Here is an 18,797-nt window from a genome sequence, read left to right as displayed (position 1 = left end):
CAGGGTGAACCACTGGGACAAAGAGATCCAAATAATAAAGAGAAAAGCCCAAAACCATTAACAGTCCTGAGTATCACTCTTGTATGCGCTTACAGGACGGTACAAGGAATCCAATTTACATGTCGATCACTTCACTTCTGCTGACAACGTTTTAATTAACTGCTGTTCACATATGCCCTCCCCCCTTCCCTAAAATGTTCGATCTGCATCTCATTATCGACCTCGTGACCCAAGATTTTCCGTTAAAGTTGAAGACGCGTGCGACACCCGGGGTCCCCTCATCGCTTGATCAGCATGTCATCGCATGAGCACGAGTCCGGGCACGCTTGGCACACGTGGCCTAACCTCACGCTTCAAGCGGTTCAAGAAAAGGATCGCAAAGATCAAGGATCCAGGGATGGCATGAAGGGTCCCTGCCAAGGATGCTGCAGCGAAACCCTCGAATTCCTTGGCTGATCGAGTCATTTATCAAAGCAATCGAATGGTTTCCCCTCGGAAACCAAGGGAACCGAAAAGAAAAGGTACAAAAGTGGGGACCCTTTTCGTCTTCGGTGCGAGGGGTGCCCTAGGAGTTCTACCACCATAAGACGGCACGCGGAACAGCGGAACGGCAACATCTTGGAAGACTGCCTTTTTGGGGTGGTAATGCGCCGTAATGTGCCACCGATGGTTGGCACGTGCGCCGGAATGTTGAATCCTGCAGTAACGTTGGTTTCGGTGTCTGGAGGTTAATTGAAAGTTCCCAAGTTCTCCAAAAATCCAAACACGCCAATCTGGTACCCACTGTGGAGGGGTGCCACCGAAAGCAATTTAATGATATTCTCGCTAACGAGGGGTCCTGACGTGTACGGCGTGATTGATCAGGCGCCGATCGGTCGTTATTCAAATTTGGGAGTCCCCTAGCTAATATGCGCTGGCGCGTGCGCCACTCTCGTCATTACGCCGTTTAAGTCCATTTCTCTGAAAGAAATTTCAAACCAAAATTAAGATGAATATCTGTCAGAGCTTCCTAACGGAAAAAGGAACCTTAAGACGAAACTCCGAACTTCATTCACCATTTGTGAAATTGCTTCGCTTATTACTTATCGTGATGGCAGACAATCGAGCGGTTCCCGGGAGCGAATCGAATTTAATCCCCAAAGTGGCGAAAATTGTGTCACCAAAAAGGTGACGCGTCTCAATCTGCATCTCGCAAGCGACAAACAGCACGGTACGGTTTAGGCAGCCGGAGTATCCGGAGCACCAGGAGCACCACCACCTTAATGCGATTAGGCTAGACCTTCTGGCCGGGGGTTTGGATTTGTCTGGTCCAGGGGTCCAGAGGCTGTGGCGAATGGGATTAAGCTTCAAGGAGCGACCGTGGATAAGCCGCTGGAGAGACCCTCGATGAGGTTGAGCGCAGGGCCGATGGCCTATGGCCTTTTGGGCAAGTCCTCGCAGTGGGCCCAAGGCCCCGCAGTGACCCGTGAACGAGCGATCGGATCCCGGTACCACGTGGCATCTCGACACGCAATCGCGCAACACCAGGCAAGCCGTTCAACGAGCGTAACGGAAGGATAATGAGGCGGCAGCGGCATCGGTTGGTCCCGAACGAACACAGGGACCTGTCTCGGATCGTAGTCCGAACGCCAAGGCGGAGAAGATTTATCTTCTCGGAACGAACCTATTAGCGGTGTTCGTTGTGGCTCCGGATCGGTGTCTGGAGCCGCCGCCAGTCAGTGCCTTGCGATCACCGATAAAGCATACCGCATAGTTCATAATTCATTCGAGGACGCGGCGTTTGCGTGTTTATGTGTGCCTTTGCGGATCGGCAAAACACCACGGCATGGAACAAAACCCAACCGCAAAAGGCGTGGCTGGAAAAACGCGAAAACAAAAGAAAGAAACGGAAAAGGGAAAAAACACCCAAAACAACTTCCACCGAAGGGTGGTTAACATTTCAAACAGACAGCGCCGCCAGCGCCTACTGCGTGTTTTCGTGGTGAATCAATTAAAATGGCTTTTTGAGGTCTGGAACAGGACGGCAGCATCAACACCAGCACCAGCACACACTGGCACTGGCTAATGAATCAATTTTGTGATGCCGACGCAAAAAGTGTCGAACCCACATCTTTACACCCAGCATTCGACACCCGGCGTGCGCATAAACGTTCGATGCAAACATGGAACGCGATGCGTACCGTGCAGCTGATTCCCTCCGGGGAGGCCGAGAGGGAACGAAAACATCCAAATCGTCCAAAAACCTCTGGACCGAACCCGCTGTTCGGGTCTGTGGCCTGCATATGTTTGGAGTGGAAGCGCGTTGCTCGCAATGTTCGGTTACTTTGGACCTACCAAAGCGGACCACATGGCACCGGCGCAGTTGCAATCGGCAATCGAGTGCAGCGTTCTTTATTTTTCGTCCTCTTTTTTCTGTTTGCTGCCTGCATCCTTTAACTGTGCTATCCCTTTATGCATCCACCCCCTCCTCGAGTTTTGCACCGTGTCAGCCAGCATAAATGAATGCACCATGATCGATTGTTCTGATCGAGAGGCAGTGAGCAGGACAACAGGAAGGTCGAATACCAATCAACACCTTTCATTCGTTCGGAAGGATTGTGTTTGCGTTTTGGTGCAGGATGCATTCGCAACGAGAGCAACCGCATCGAAATGGATGCGCATGGAAAGGGGTTTGCGTTTGTGCACCTTTTGCACGCGACATCCAAAACACCCACGAGTGCAAACGATGCAAGCGAAGAGCATGTGCCGTTTCGATTCGCATCTGCCGCGTTGGCTATGACTCTCTTCTGGATCCTTTTTTTTTTGGAAAATTTGCTGAGCTGATCACGCCGGTGATTAAGTGATTAATGTTGTGTGGCAGTAAGGCAGGGTTTGCAAATTGGTTTGGCAAAGGACAAGGACCATTGCGATATTATTCTAAAGGTGAAGATGTAGATCATAATTCTGCTGCACGTTGTTCGATGAGTATATGTTTTTAAATGATCAAATTTTATCATTATGTTTACAGCGTTTGAAGAGATCTTTGGATCCATTCGATTGCCAAACATCGATTTCGATTCTAAAAGTAAATCAGTAAACATTGATCGATCGTTTTTTCTTCAACATCGATTTTTTTCTCTTTAAAAATGTAGGTTGCTGAATTTTTAATGAAAGACTGATAAAAATGTTACAGTAGATTCCTTCCAATACTCGAGATGCATGCGAGAAGCTTCAAATTAATTTTGATGCCGAATTCACCAAATGACTAAACTTTCTGTTTTCGAATGATTATTTTTAAAAATTTTGTACAAATCAAGTTTGCAACGAAATCGATTAATAAATGTTGGTTTTCCGAATAGAGCTCCCAGGAAGGAGGAATCAAACGGATGTTATAGAATAAATGTGCTATGTTTCGATCAAATGTTGCCCAGCGGATGATGTGTGTTTTTCCAGAGCTCATCCTCAATTCATTAGAATTAACGAAATGAACAAAGCAAAATATTCTTTTGCACAACGTCGAAAATCTGATTCAAATACCGTTCACCGTCACCAATCGGATGTTGTAAAACATCGCCCTAAAGAACTCCGGAAGAACAGAACTGCATGCAAGCTGCATGAAACCAACAACATCGGGATTAAAATCATCAATTTCGATCAAAAAGGATCCATTCACCATGAAACGGAATGGCGACCGTTCAAACGGTGGCCGAGGGGCCGAAATCACGTCCAATCCCGTGAACGCCTTAATCTGAGGCTTATCATTGATTGGCAGTGTCGTACACGACACGCCGGACACGACACGGCTACCAGAGAGGCGATCAATTCTTCTTTCTTTTGATTGTGCTATTTTATTGTTTTTTTTTCGGAGGAAACCGAAAGGATCCCTCACACCCTCCGCAACATTAATGCTCGACCGTTAACCGCACCCACACACACACACACGCCCTCTCAATAGACCGCGCATCCAGGTCTATCGGGCATCTCGAATCGGTCCGGCTACTTTTGGTCAGTTTAGGTTAGGTTCGCTGGATGCCGAAAAACTGCGGAAAAAGGGAAACAAAGTAAAAAGCATCCAAGCAATCTGGAGGTCCCTTCGGTCGACCGTGCACCGGCGGGAGTTATAAAAATATCCGTGGACCAGCTGTCCACGGATCAGCATCCAGTTGGTACCGGGATTCCGAGGATGAATTCTCACTCTCTCTATTTCTCTCTCGCTCTTGGTAACGTGCCCCCGTTGCGACCGTAGGGACGCGTGTGCGTCCGCGTGTGCGCAAATGAAAACAGAGGCCAAAGCATCGGACACCCGATCGTCGGATGTACCCCCGGGTCCTGCAGCAGCATCAACAGCAGCAGCAGCAGCAGCATGCGTTGTGCAAACGACAACGACCAGCGCAAAAGGACATCGAGCAAAAAGGATCGCCTGGCTCACTGGCCACGGTCGAAAACGGTTGGCAGCCGTTGAGCTGGTCTCGTGCTAGCGAGCGCCTCTCTTTTCAACGTGTTTCTCTCTCTCTCTTTCTCTATCATTCCCCAGGACTACTGGATTGGATTTTTGCTTTTTTTGCTTTCGCTGTTCCTCGTGCTGCGTTTTTCAGGTTCCGGGACATCCCCTCGGGGCGAGTTCGTCCGCGTAGGTGACGTAGACTTCACGAGACGCTCGCCTTCGACCAGAAGAAGGGATCCTGGCAAAGTCCTGGGCCCGGAGTTGCCGCGTGCCAGAACGTTTATTTATAGAAAAACATCAACCGCGAACGCACAAGCTGCCTGCAGAGGTCTAGTGTTGCTGTTGCTGCTGCTGCAGGAAGTAGAGAAGCCAAAAAGGCCGAGGAAAACAAACGTCGCGACGTTTTCCCCGACGTTTTCCAACATTCGCTTCTTCAGGACCGCGACTTCCTCGTTTTTCGGGAATCCTTAAGGGGTCGGCCAGACGCGGTGCTCACGCTGATATGCTCATTAAACCCAATAACCGAATGTCAATGAGGAGAACGTCGCGTGCTGCACCACTTGAGCGGGACCCCTCGCATCGCGGGGTCCCGCGATCGCGACCATGTCCGCAGGGCAGAGCTGCTGGTGGTGGTGGTGTCTGGGTGTGAAATTAGTTTCGACATTTCCTTATTATTTTTTCCCACTTCTTGGAACCTCCGGCAGGACGAAGCGGTTGAAAAGGGCTGTTTGTTGTTCTCTTAAATCTTGCGCCGCGCGCGAGCACGAGACGACGCGGAACTGTCTCGACCTTATTTGTTCATCTGCTTCTTCGCTTTCCCTTCTGCCGCAGAGAAAGAAGACGAGAAGAAGAAGAGTAAAAAGTCCCCGTTCGCGTCGCCCGAGACTAATGAGGTGAAGTGTAAGGATTTGTCGAAAGATCGGTTTTGGACCGGCAAATCAAGGAGCGCGCCAGCTGGTCGCGTATTCGATTACCGGGCAGCCCTGCTGAGGCGAGACACGCTGAATGACAATGTCTTGTTCTCGCAGGACGAAAGACATTCAAATCATCATCGATCATCTCGCAGAACCGTTAAAATCGAGGACTCTTCTGCACTGATTGAGTGTTGTACCTACGAGAACAGACAGACGGACCAGAAGAATTCACAGAAAGCAGAAGGGGGTAACGTCGTCGAGCCCTCGGTGTGTCCTAATGAATCAACCTATTAATCGAGCTACCTGTTCCCTGGTTCCTCCTTCGATTCCGGGCACCACGAAATCGCTTCACGATCACGCCCCGTTTCCCAGCGAGGCAAAGAGTCAGCGATTCCGATCTCTACCCCTTTTTATTACGCCATTTTGGGAACCGCAGCGTCGCGTTAATCCCTTTCCATTTTTTCCCCTTACCTCCGGGGCAGTAAAACATGGTTTAACTTGTTGATTCCAACCGGTAACGCCCCTAGCCCGTCCGGGGGTGAGGTGGTAGCGCTAGGCCCTATGGCTTCACGCAAACAAGTGGCGGGCTTACCCGCGCGTCGAATCAAACCACATACACACACACACACACACACACGGGAGAACAAGGGTAGCATCCCCTCGTACCGTTCTCGTCTATCAAAAGTCAACAGTTCCCATTTAAGTGGCGTGGTAAAACATAGAAGAAAAAAAAAGTTGGTCGGAAATTTGTTTCCAACTTCACTTTTTTTTCTTCATCATCGTTCCACCATCCCCGAGCATTTCACCGCCTGCTGCGTGCACCGAACAGGGATCACAACAAATAAACACCTCGCTGCGCCGCGCAACGTCGAACTCATGTTTCGTTCCATGATCCTCCGGGATAAAGTGCATCGGATAAGAAAAAAAATTATGTCATCATCCGCTCCCCCTCCGAGGTGAAGCGGCTCGATGTTGTGCGATGATGCGGTGCAGCGAACCCAATCATAAACTAAAACTAAAAAAAAAACGTGCAGCCATCGGCGCCCTCTTCATCAACCGCGTCGGTGTGCGTTGAGCGATTGGGCTGATTAACCTTTCGAACCGAGGCCGGTGATTCGTGGCTCGTGCGACCCTCCCGGGGGCCACTCGTACACAATTTAACGCCCCAAAAACCACAAACACACAGGGGTTGCTTACACTATTTTTTTTCTCTTCTAAAAACATCATCGCGCAGGATAATTGAACACGTTTTTTTATCTACGCTGCCAGCACCTCACGCAACTGGTGGTTAAAGGCCAGGCCAGGATTAGAGGGGATCGTCGAGAGGGAACTGAGTAGGATTTCCTTCTGTTTTTTTTTACTGATCCTTGAGGGTTCCGCTTTCGGGGGGTTTTCGTCCGGTTTTTTTTTCCACATCAATATGTTTCACCATTTTGGGTGTTGGTTTTTTCTTCGTTGGTTTCATGTACCAGGGGTGCGCGCGAGCACGCAGGATTGTGGATTGCGGATAGGTTTCCAATAGAAATTCGATCAACATATTAAACCACGAAAACGGGGAGGGCGAGCACTACGTTCGAATGCTCGTAGTTAACAGGTAGATCCGGTGTTTTCGTCGGGGTTTTTTTCTCTCTTTTTTGTGGTTCTACGAATAGGTGATAGGTAGAACTGTGGACGCCCGGAAGTGGACTCCGGACAATGGAAATCAGATATGCGAAGGATTTGAATTCCAAGAAAGGAAGCAAAAGGTGCAAATGGGCTAAAGCCAGGACCGCAACGATGATCGTGTGCAGCGACCGTAAGAAGGCACACAATGTGAAGGTGTGATCGGTGTGGTTTTTGGGTGGTTCATGAATGGAAGTGCATTTGTCAGAGGAAAGCATTTAACGATTCTCGTCCAGTAAGGATCACTTTGTGATCAGCACATTACAGACCAGATGGCATTCTTGAGGAGAGTACAATCATTGAATGTCGCGCCAAAAACCAGCAGGATAATTCCAGTTTCAGCATCGATTTTGGTTCCGTTTGGCGCTTGATTTACTGGATTCCAACTCAATTATCTGAACGCGCAGGAATCGACTTGATGCTTGAAAAGCACAACACACGACCTCAACATTATCACTTTGAACCGTGTGCTGTACATCGATCATTTCCGGTCTATAACATGGCCCAGAGTGGTCCACTGGACCTTGTTACCTGGTTTAGTTCCGGGAAATCATCAGATCGCTCCCTAGGCGACATCTTTTTATGCTTGTAACGTAACGTGTTTCGTTTTTTCCTGTTCTTACTGGCGCATAAAAGCATTAAAAAACACTGGACCGAAGGTGGTCTCTTGCGATGTCCATTCTCTGCAGCACAATTAAAGGTCTGATTGTGGTACGGATACGACGGCTACGATTGTTCCGCTCATTTTCGCTAACCAGTTTCTTCGAAGCGGCTCGGTTTCTCTCTTGCTCTCCGACCTCTTCGACATCACCGGTGCTCTTCTCCGCGGGGTTCCTTGGCATACAATCGGCGAGTGGAAATAAGCTGGAAAGATGATCTATAAATAATCAATGGACACGGACTTTTCGGAAAAGCCCGAAACCCCGAAGAACGTCCGAAGAAAAGATATTGACCCCTCACAGGACCGGACAGGACAGGGCAGCGACGCATCGATCGATTGCAAGCTGTGTGTATTGTGGATGGATCGTTTCCTCGTTTTTTTTCTCTCCGTTGCTGTCTCTTCGCTTTGGACACTTGGGAAGGTCCGGTTCGGTCGCAGCAAAAGGACGATGCATAGGGACCAGATACGCATGACCCGTGCGAGGAGGTCCCCGAGGATCCTTACCGGTTACACATCGGGGACATCGAGTGTCACGCGATTGTCTCTTTGGTATTTAAAGGCGGCATATCCTGGCCGGCAGCCGGCCGAAGCTAACGGCACAGACCAGAGCCGGGAGCGCAAGCAAAACCGTTCAGCTGGCACCTCTTGACCAGTTTCCGACCGGCCGGCCGGCTGTTTGTCGACAGACGGTGATGATAGAAGAGGAAGAATCTTCAGCTGACCGTTAGAGAGGAGGATGAGCGCGCGCGCGCGCCCTCGCGTACTACTGCAGACTGCTGCTGACTGGCTTCACCGGGTCAAGGATTTGAGGAACCATTGACTACCCAAGGAACAGGACCTTGGATTCACTTTTAACATGAAGCAGGTGAAGCGTGGTCAAACGAAATGAAGAAGGTACAGGAGGCCTTCTGCTAATCCTTCCTCACGAGCCACACATGGAACTCTTGCCAAGGTCACGACGTACAGGTCATTATGGCGGAGAAGAAGCAGAAGAAGCGAACGGAACAAAGTAAAAGTGAGCTAAAGCGAAATCCCTGCTTTCGCTTTCGGGCATCGCGAGATATAGAGATGTCTGGGCGTCTGGTAAGGAACCAAAAAACACCAAGACCATTGCTGGCTCGCCTATTACCTTGATTTTTATAGTCCACCAGGTCTAATGCTCCACAAAAAGGGATTCTGCCTTCCCTTTCCCGGAGCCTAATCCTGTCCTTCCCCCCGGGTTGGCGCGACAGGAGTCATCTACTCAATAACCCTATCCACCAAGGACAATCCCGCATTAACGAAACGCAGCAAAACGAAAGGCAGCGAAAATAAAAAAAAAACAATGACTCGCTTAATGCCGGTACTGGACGTACGGTCGCCATGAAAGAGGGCGTACGGTGTGATGTTTGGAAGTTGATGTATCTCGATTCTGGCTCTCTCCTTTTTTTCTTTCGGTTTGGGTGTCTTCTTCAATCTTATGCCCTGTGTGCCCGTGCATTGTCTTAAGCCCTATTCCGGAAGGCATAATGGCGACGGGTTGGTTAACGGTAAAAGGTGAAGCTGTCGCACCGTCCACACCACCGTCCGGTTCGTGTTTATCGGCAAACAAATGATGCGACACGCTTGCCCCCGGTGCAGGCTCCTCCGCTACCATGGTGTAAAGGTAGCAGAGGGTAGCGAATGTGCGTTTTGTGGACGCGGGTAAACACGGGACACAGGACATTATGGGGCCCCCGTAATCCTCCCGCAGCACCCTTATACCCTTACCACGTTTTGCATATTGCAGCGCAGCGCGAAGGAGTTTTACGGTTCAGCCTCCGGTGGGTGGGTGAACGGAATTGGATTCGGACCCCGGGAGTGAAGTGATACGCGTTTGCTTTCCCTTTTTTTTTGCTGCCCTAACCCTGACCCCTCCCCCTGAACTGGGCTGACTTTGATGGCGGCGAGGTCGAAGATGCAGCAAGAGGATTACTTTATTGCACTAGTTGTTGACTTCTGGTGGCTGTACCGACGGTGGCCATTGTCACCGGTTGTTTTGGGTCAAAAAAAAAAAGAGTTTGCACGGTACTGAGCCCGGGTACATCTGGGAAGATGCAGTTAAGCCGTAGACGGCCTGGAAAAAGGCCCAAATGGGTCTTCTTCCATTGAATCCTCGTTTACGATAAGGTACGACAATACTGCTGTGCTGCGCTGCGCTGTTAGTGCGAATAGAGCAAATATTTTAATGTTTTTTTGGTGTTCATTTTCTTGGAAATGACCTTATCATAAAGTAGCAGCAAAAGGATTCATCTGCATTCGGGCGATTAGGGCCCGTAATGTGTGCAACACTTTTGTTTTATGTTTGTGTAAAAAAGGATGTTTTTACACAAAAATACCAAAATACATCATCCGTTAACCGTTTAAAAAAAGGGATTTATAGCATAAATGTACCATTAACATATTATTCTACTTTCATCACCTAACGGGCATACGAGTTCATTTGTTTGAAGGACAAGACACACATTAGCCTTCTTCTTCTTCACGATCTCACTTTTACTTTCAATACCGGGGTTTTCCCCGGGAAAGGATGCAAAGTGTGTGATCGGTTGCAGCTTGCAGGACTATGTCAGTCGATGTCACTGTGGACGTCCACACAATTGCAGCTGTATTTACTTAACCGACTTGGCCGTATTTCCAATGAAATTCAACTCTTTTCCCCCCGTTCGGTCGCGCGTGCGCTAATGACAGATCAAACATGGACATTTCGAGGATCGACCATCGACCATCGACCATCTCCTAGCGCTGACCCGGGTTCTGTTTATGGAAAATATGTTCCATGTTCTCGCAGCCGCACATCGCGATCGTTCGTTGAAACGATCCATTTGCGTGCGAGCAAACCAAGAAACCGAGGAAGAGGTTGAACGGCGTCCGGGCGTGTGTCAGTTTTTGGGAAATTGGAAACCTCGGTGCCACCATATGCGTGGCTTTTCCCTTCCTTACACACATTCCGTGCTTCGGCAGCTTCAGTGCAGAGTGGAAAGCAATAATTCTTTCGCGTGCGCCCGGGGGGCTCGTGCCTCCCGCGTTTCGGGAGATGAGCGCGCCGCGTACACGCGCCACTAACGCGGCGAGCAATTTGTTTCTCTTTTACGCCGGATTTTCCATTTTCGGGTTTTTTTTTCTCCCTGTTTCTTGTCGCTTCATTTTCGCATCCTGGCGCACCCGCGTGACGTTTGTGTCACGAGCCAAACAGTAGGAATAATGGATTCGTTTGAATGCATGTGACTGCCGATGCTGCTGCTGCTACTTCTTGGAGGAAAGAAAACACGGAAATGAGATTTACTTCCCGCGTTTAGGCAGTTGGTGCCGTTGCTGTTGCTGCTGCTGCTGCTGCTCATTCAGCTCTCCAGCGCTGGGCGGCCACACACCGCCCAGACCGTTTTGCAATTGCATCGCAATCCGGGGACCTCTTGTGCCTAAAAGGTGGTAAGCAAAGGAGCAGTACGGTGCCGTGGTTGTAGCCGTCGTCTTTGGCTCTCCATCCGACAACAGTCCATTCAAAGCCGTCTTTGATTCCTTCCCTGGAATGGAACTTCAATGCGTGTATTTGTGTGTGGAAGGAAGGAAGTGCAACAATGACGGACCGTACCAGACGTTCCTTGCTTCTTGAATTGCATAAAAACGAAGGCAGGGACGGCAAGGAATTAAAGGTACATTTCGGGCACCTTCGAAAAGGTGAAGGGAATGTCGATCAGGCATCATGGATGGCCGGGCCCTGATCCTGGACCCTGGGTGCCGGCCAGTGTCAATGGTCGCGCACTGAACACCCGCAGCGCACCGGAGAGCCGGCTTTTGGGTCAGCTTAGTAACCGAAGATGCTCAATTTCAACGATATTATGACCCCCGAGGACTCTTTTTTTTTCTCCGAGGGTTCCTTCGATGGTCGATCCGAGGGGTTTTTGCGCAAGCGGCAGCAGAAGAGAAAAAAAAATCCCCGGGTTGCGACCGAGGTGAAAGGTTGGCGTTTGGTTGGCAAGATGAATCTGCGTTTATTGCGTTTTCGGTCGAGGCACGAGCCGTGCACTCCGTGGATGGGAACCTCAGGGCCCTTCTTCAAGGGAGAAGTGGATGATCTTGATCGTAAAGCAAAGCGAACGTAACCGCACGCACGCACAATGGGCTATCTAATTTTATCAGACGAGTGGCTCGTGTGCTCGCGTCTCGGCTGACTTTCGAGCTGATCACGGGCACGATCAATCGAATTTTGAAGGGAAGTTGCGTCTTTTATGTTGCTGCTGTTGTTGTGTTTCATTCATTTTTTTGTTGGAAAGGTATCGCTAGGAATAGGTGTTTATGATTAATGATCGTGGCAAAAGGTATTCTTTCGATTGGCGGTGTTTGTTTTGCTGAATATGCAGCAGCAGCAGCAGACGGCGCGTCACGGTTGCTGATGCAGTTTCCAACGACGGCGAAAGAGAAGCGACCGCCTGATTTAAAGAGCTAATTGAATTTGTGCGTGCGTGCCGCAGGACCTCTATGCTGGCTGGCTGGGCCATATGCTCGCGGGCCTGTCTATTAGCAAGGATGGCAAGAAGTCCAACTTCACCTTTCTCGCCCACGTTTAATGGAGGATATTTGTTGCATATTTGTCATGGTCGGTGCTAGCCACCGCTGGCGTCACGATGACTTGGCGCTGAGACGAGTGCTTATTGATACACCGTGAGGTAAGCAACAATGGATTGATCGATTTGATGTTGGTTTTGTTTTGCGCCAACAACACAATGCAACCAACCGGCAGTCATTCGCTATTCGTTCGTCTTCAGTCTGCAGTGTTTTACACCCCATTGTAATGTGATTAAATGATCTTTTTAGCGTCGTGAAAAAAGTTTAAAATATAAACGGTTGTAACACAATCTATAGAAGCTTGTGGTTTTGCAGCAATCGTGCATTTAAAAAGAGATGTCCGCTCAAAAATAAATGTATGCGAATGATTAAAAGCAAGCCTCTTCAGCTTCTCTGTCCTGTCTCTGTATACTATTTGTCTTAAAATACTCCTCTTTATTGATATCAGCTGCCCTATACATTGCCATTTTTAGTAGAATGCAAATGAGTTTAGTTTTATTTAAGTTTACTTGAGAAAAGTAGAAATCTTTTCATTTCTATGAACTGCTGTTAAGCAATAGGATGTCCTATCGATGAAAAACGTTATAAATTGCCATAACCAAGCCTAGAAACGGCAAGGACTGTGCTTATGTTTCCTTCTGTATCGTTTTAAAGCATGACTCATGGCTTTAGCGGTGTGTGCCAATACGTTTTTATTAATTAAAACCTCAATTCATCGTACCAGGGAGGCCACCAGAGTTATTTTATTTTGTTATAAACAACTGTTGATTGTTGCATTTGATTTATCGATAGTTCTTGCTCTATGATTCTATAAACGAAATCGAAACTAAAAGGTATACGCGCTGCATTGCTGTAGTTGATAGTGATTATCAAACATTGAAACATGTTTAACATTTCTCTAAGCCCACGCCTCAAAAAATCAATCATCAAAAAGAATTTAATTTACTTTACGTCTAAAACACTCTTAACCGCCACAATTTCCGTGCAAACCAATCATAAACATTGATCGGCGTGCAAAGCAATATATTAGCAAGCCGGAAATCGATAATTCGCCCAAAAACCTTTCCGTCGCTCGAAAACCATTAATCCGTGGCGCGAAACATCAGAACGCAAACGGTCACGCCGCGTGATACTGACCACCACCATCACCACCGTATCGGTCGGCGCCATAGCACCGATGAATGCGCTCGTAATTACCGGACTTACTCAGAACGGAACTGACCCGAAATCAGATTACATCGAATCCGTCAGTCCAGAGAGCTTATTGCTTCACGCCGCGCGCACTCGCTACATCGCGACCATCGCTAGCGAGCCGCCATGATTGGCGCCGGATTGGCCGGAAGTCAGTGCGCGGTCAGCCGTGATGGTACGGCTGCTGCTGCTCTAACACCGTTACGCACCACTGACCAATCAATCGCATTTCACACGTTGGCTAATGCAACGCGCGCGCAATCGTCCCGAGTAAATGGCGTCCACACATTCGGGTCGACGTCCGTACTGTGGAGGGCCCCGGCATGGTTTCCGGTACCCTCCTTTAATCCTCCCCTTTTCCCACAATGGCCGGCAGCGGCAGCGCCGGGTCCGGCATAAGAAGGCGCCCCGAAATGGGAATGATTACAATTGTAATAATACAATTTTTCAAGACTCTCGCCATCGCCGTCGCCGTCACCTCAATGTAATCCGGTCCGCTGCTCTGGTCAAACGGTCCGAGCGACTCCGGTGACCGGTGGACAACACGTGATAAATGGTGTCCAAAGTGGAAAACCATTGCGAATGGTTTTTCAAGCCGGACGGAGTCGTGATGCACAATTGCGTTACCGTGCTCATGGGCCATTGCCACAGATATCCGGCTGGCTGACCGGTCGGGCGCGCATTGTTCCGGCCTAGGGCCTGATTGTAAAAACTATTTTATTTGGACGATTTTTCAGAGCACTCTCCCTCTCCCTTGAAGGCGGCCGACCTGGACCTGGAACGCAAAAAGGGGGAAAAATCTGTCAACGGAAAAGGTTATTTATTTGCATGTTTTCGCAGCGAACTTTGTCACCCAGGGGTCAGGGCCATGGTTTTCTCACCCCGCGACTGACCCGGTCCGAGCTAGCCGGCGAGCGCGACCCTTCTTGATCCCGACGCTCAAAACAGAACTGACCCCTGGCCCAATCGGGCTCGGTTTTTGGGCCATTTTTGTGGCAAAATTTTAAAACCTTCCGACCCTTTCTGAACTGCGAGCGGGCTTCTGGTTCCCAGGCGATGGTTACGGCCGTTTGCTGCACATTCTGATAACCTTCGGCTTCGGGGATGGTTTTGACACCAAATAGCTTGACCCCTCGGGCAATCGTCAAATCGTGCGTAATTGCGCACCGCCCGAAACCGGAGCACAATCGGTCATCAAATGTGGCGGCTGACCTTCAACTCGGTCGCGTCCCGGATGCTGTGTACGACGGGCAAACAGTAATTTTTCTAAACCCGGTCCCGGCCAACCGTTAGGCTTACTTGGGGAAAATTTATGGTTTATGAATTCGGAAGATTTACGGTTGCAGGACGCATTGCGAGCCGGCGGTTGTGATTTTCGCGCCAGAAAGATCGTGCAATCGATTTACAATGTGGTTTGATGAGGACTCAAAAATGCGCTTATATCAAACGTTCAAAATAAAAAGCCTATATCAAACGTTGTGTTTCCCAGGCGGTATGATAATAAGAGGCATCAAAGACGGCTCTGCGATCATACATCTTTAGATGCATACAGCTTTAGACATAAATTTTTCATCGCTTTAAATCTAATCTATGTTGAGAAGGATCTAATGTCAGCTGAGTTATCTGGAAGGAATAGCCTAGATTTGCCAGAAACCATTTATACAACAGTAATAAATAGCTTGGTTCCGAAGCACCAGCACAAAGCACTGATTGTTTAGTTTAAATTTACACTCGAACTTGGCTATGAGAGGTTCGTCGTTTTAGGCCAGCATTCAGCTCTCAGAGGCACACGTGGGTAGACGCAGTGTTCGGTCTAGTTTAAAATTTCTTTGCTTAGTTTAGTTTGTTGCAAAAGTGTATTCGTGTATTACGCAAAACCTACTAAATTAAACCAACAACTGCAACACAGATGAATTGTCAATTTACTATGGTCTCGCCAATTTCTGGGTTAAAAATCTCATATTGTGGACGATAGAAAATAAAAATGACCACTGCATATTGGGTAAGGTTCTAATAATCTGACCAAGGGGTAATATTAAGAGCAGGCAGGGAGCGTTATTGAGAACGAGAGAATTTGCCTTAACTTCGCCTATTATCTGCGGGTAGTCCTTGAGGAAAATCATTTTCCCGACCGTCCTGGTGGTGAATGTTTGTGGCTCGTGCTTCGCTTCATGTAAGGCATTAAAAAAAAAACTTTGGCTTTGCCATTTCAGCCTCGATTGATTAAAAAAAAAACGGACATTATTGAAAGGGGATAAATTTACAGAAAAATGTGAAAAGCATTTCCATCTCCATCGATGATACCGAGGTGAATTTCACGGAAATTCACCACACTGAGGTGAGTTTTTCGTAAACACACCTCATTGAGGTGAATTTCAAAATAACTCACCACAGCGAGGTGAAAAAGTGTTCGAGCAGTTTGAAAAAGTCGAGCAGATGACGGTTTAAAGACCGTGTAAGGAAAAATCGTTTTTCACTCGTTTTTCTCAAGTTTCCTTAGTTTTTCCTCTCTACTTGAGATTTTGGTTCATCCCCCTCCCTCACCCCCACAACTGATGCTCCACTCTGCTAAGCGACTGAATTATGTCATCCAACCAGAAACACAAAGTGTCCACCACTGCCAGGCGATGCAAGTTAGAAGCAAATTTCCCCCCCTTTTTTTCCCAGAAAACTACTTAATGAAATACTTTTAAAAGTTGCGGCATCAGAGCGAACTATGCCTGGTCCCGGTGGCCTGCAAGAATTACAAGAAGCGACAACACTTGCAACCCCGGCCAACTACTTCAGGTGCAACAGGAGTGTACCCGGGGGAAGCCGGGGGCCCTAATAGGGGCAAGCTGAAATGCAAAAGCTTCCCCGCATGTACCACTCCGACCACTCCGAAACGACGTGTGCTGATACAAGTGCTCCAAAGTGCACCAAACCCGAGGGTAAGGGTTTCGCTTCGATGCACTCTGCACAGCGTACCGGCGGATTGGACTCATGGGAATAGCGGGAACCAAGGCGGGAGCGAAGCGGTACTGCAGTTTGATCAAAGTTTCGTCTCACCAGATGCCAAGAAGCTGCCTGTTTTCTTTTTTTTTTTGCGAGTCCATCCCAGATGGTCCAGTGTGGACCGGAATGTTGTCAATTCCAGGCCCTCTCCAGGGTTTCTTCTTTTTGCTGGAAGTTTCTTTTTGCCGAAGAAGATAAGGACGTTGGAGGTGTATTTAGAAAATGTCCAAAAAGACATTCGATCGTCTGTTTCGTTGGTCTATTTACGTAGAGCCTTTGCTACATAACAGTCCTCTAGTCTGCCGGAGAAGCGTGCAGCCCTGAATGGAGTCGTTTCCTAACTCGAGTCGATTTCTCGGGCTTCTGCATGGCCTGGAATAGCACAGAGATGTGCCAAGGTATTGCGTTAAATACAGAGTTTAACTACATGTTCCCCATCAATGTCGCTATCGATGCAGGGACCTATATGTTCACGTTGTCCGCCTTGATTACCGTCTCGTCTTGCTCGTTCCTGGGACACCCGGTCCATGTAACGTGCAGGGCAAGGTGCCAACTAACCATGCACCAAGATGGTACGGGCCAGAGCCTTCACTGCAAAACGACGAGTACGACACTAACGAGCCTCGAATGCAAACAAAATACAGCTACATGTGCTTTCAGAGCGAACTAGATGTTCCAAAGTACACACAACGGAAGTCTTTCGAAGCATTTCGAATTGGTGTTCTCCATCTCTTTTGAATAGAAACAAAGAAGGCGGCTTCCTCCTCGACGAGGAGCAGCTTCAGAATGAATGGCAAAGTGCAGCGAGTCTGCGAAGCGAAGGCATTATAACGAAGACATTATGCCCAAAACCCAATTACCTTCCTGGTAACCATCAGCTTTTGTGGCAGTTTTCGACACAAATTGTGGCCGCGCAAAAGAGATTTTAGTTTTTAGTTTGCGCTTCTACGGCACCTAAGCCAAGGATCTCGTATACTGGATAAGATGTTATCGTTGGTCTCACTCCCGGGCACACTACTTCCACGAGGTCACACATATCACGACCATCAGCACGACATCACTGATCCTGAAGGCCATCTACCAACCTACAAATTGCGTTGCTAAATAAGGCGACACATTCACGGTATCGCGCAATGACCATCGATTAGCCCCTCACCACTAGACCGCTCGAGATAGTGACCGGCTTCTTGGGAATGGAAATTGCACACCCACTGTCCGTGTCCCTTCCTGTCGGTTATGGTGTGTCGCTTCTCGAGGGAACCTCTTCGTCAGGTCTCCGAGCCCTCTGACGATACGATCGAGTGTCGATACGTTTCTTCACCGTTTCTTTCGGTACACGAGAGATAATTAGATTACAGGATCCATGGCAAGGCAAGCGTCATTGTTAGCGCTAGCGCCAAAGGTGGATGGCGGTGGAAGCGACTGAAGGAAAGGCATCCCGCTTAATTCGAGGTCGAGCATAGAAAAAGCACAACGCGCTCCTTGGTAGTGTTCATGCTGCCAATCCGGGCCGCGTACCGCGAAGCACCACCTCCAGGCCAATGCTGGGATTAATGGGTAGCAGTTTCGCGATGGTAGCTGTGCCGATAGCGTAAGCACACCACTCCACTCGTTCGTGTGCTGGCGGAATTTTGGAAGCTTTTATCCCACTACTTCACTTTTTTGGCTGCAACAAAATCTAATCTTAATTGCATTTCGATTCATCCTTCGATCCCGCATTCCCGCGTTCTTCTTCAATTAGCAATCTATCGTAGGTCGGTAGTCACGGCATGGACATAATGTAGTACGAGCAAGATAGAGAACTGGGAGAGATCTCGAAAGAGAAAAGGAAGAAACATAAATTCTACGAGTCAAGTGGCCATATTTTGTACACTTCCAGTGCAATAGTTTATGCTACTCCACCATTCCTTTCTCTAGTGCTTTTGTCTAAAGGGTGCTGCTGCTGTTGCCACTAAGGTGTGTCGAGGGTGTCGATACATGTGATCGCATACTGCAGCATCATCACATCGATGTTGCCACCGATTTATAACCAAGAAAACGCAAAGGAAAGAAGAAAACAAAACAAACTATCGGCTATAGGTGTGTTTGTGTATATTGTAAGTGAGAAGCTAGTGCGAGAGTACGGGTGTCAAGTGCTGAAGGTGTGTGTGTGTGTGTGTGTGTGTCGTGTGGGTGTATTAGTATGTGTGTCTGTAAAGCGGAAAAAGGGCTGGAATGTGCTGACCGAATCGTGACGCTCGAGCTTTGGATTAAATCTCTCGCCTTTCCATTAGCTACATGGAACCCCCCGCGATTCCGTGGTTTATCAGCACGAACCGGAAGACGTCACAATGCGGGAAGGTCAACAGATTCCTGGACCATCCGTCGG

General features: G+C 48.5%; 1 protein-coding gene across 10 annotated transcripts in view; it reads right to left on the bottom strand.

Moving 5' to 3' along the window:
* LOC125953409 (whirlin) overlaps positions 1-18,797 on the bottom strand; it is an 86,445-nt gene that overhangs the window by 29,048 nt on the left and 38,600 nt on the right. The gene's annotated exons all lie outside the window — the stretch shown is intronic.

This window comes from Anopheles darlingi, chromosome 3 (genome assembly GCF_943734745.1).
Source record: "Anopheles darlingi chromosome 3, idAnoDarlMG_H_01, whole genome shotgun sequence".
In the NCBI taxonomy this organism is placed as follows: Eukaryota; Metazoa; Arthropoda; class Insecta; order Diptera; family Culicidae; genus Anopheles; species Anopheles darlingi.
This window is presented reverse-complemented; position numbering and strand designations above follow the sequence as displayed.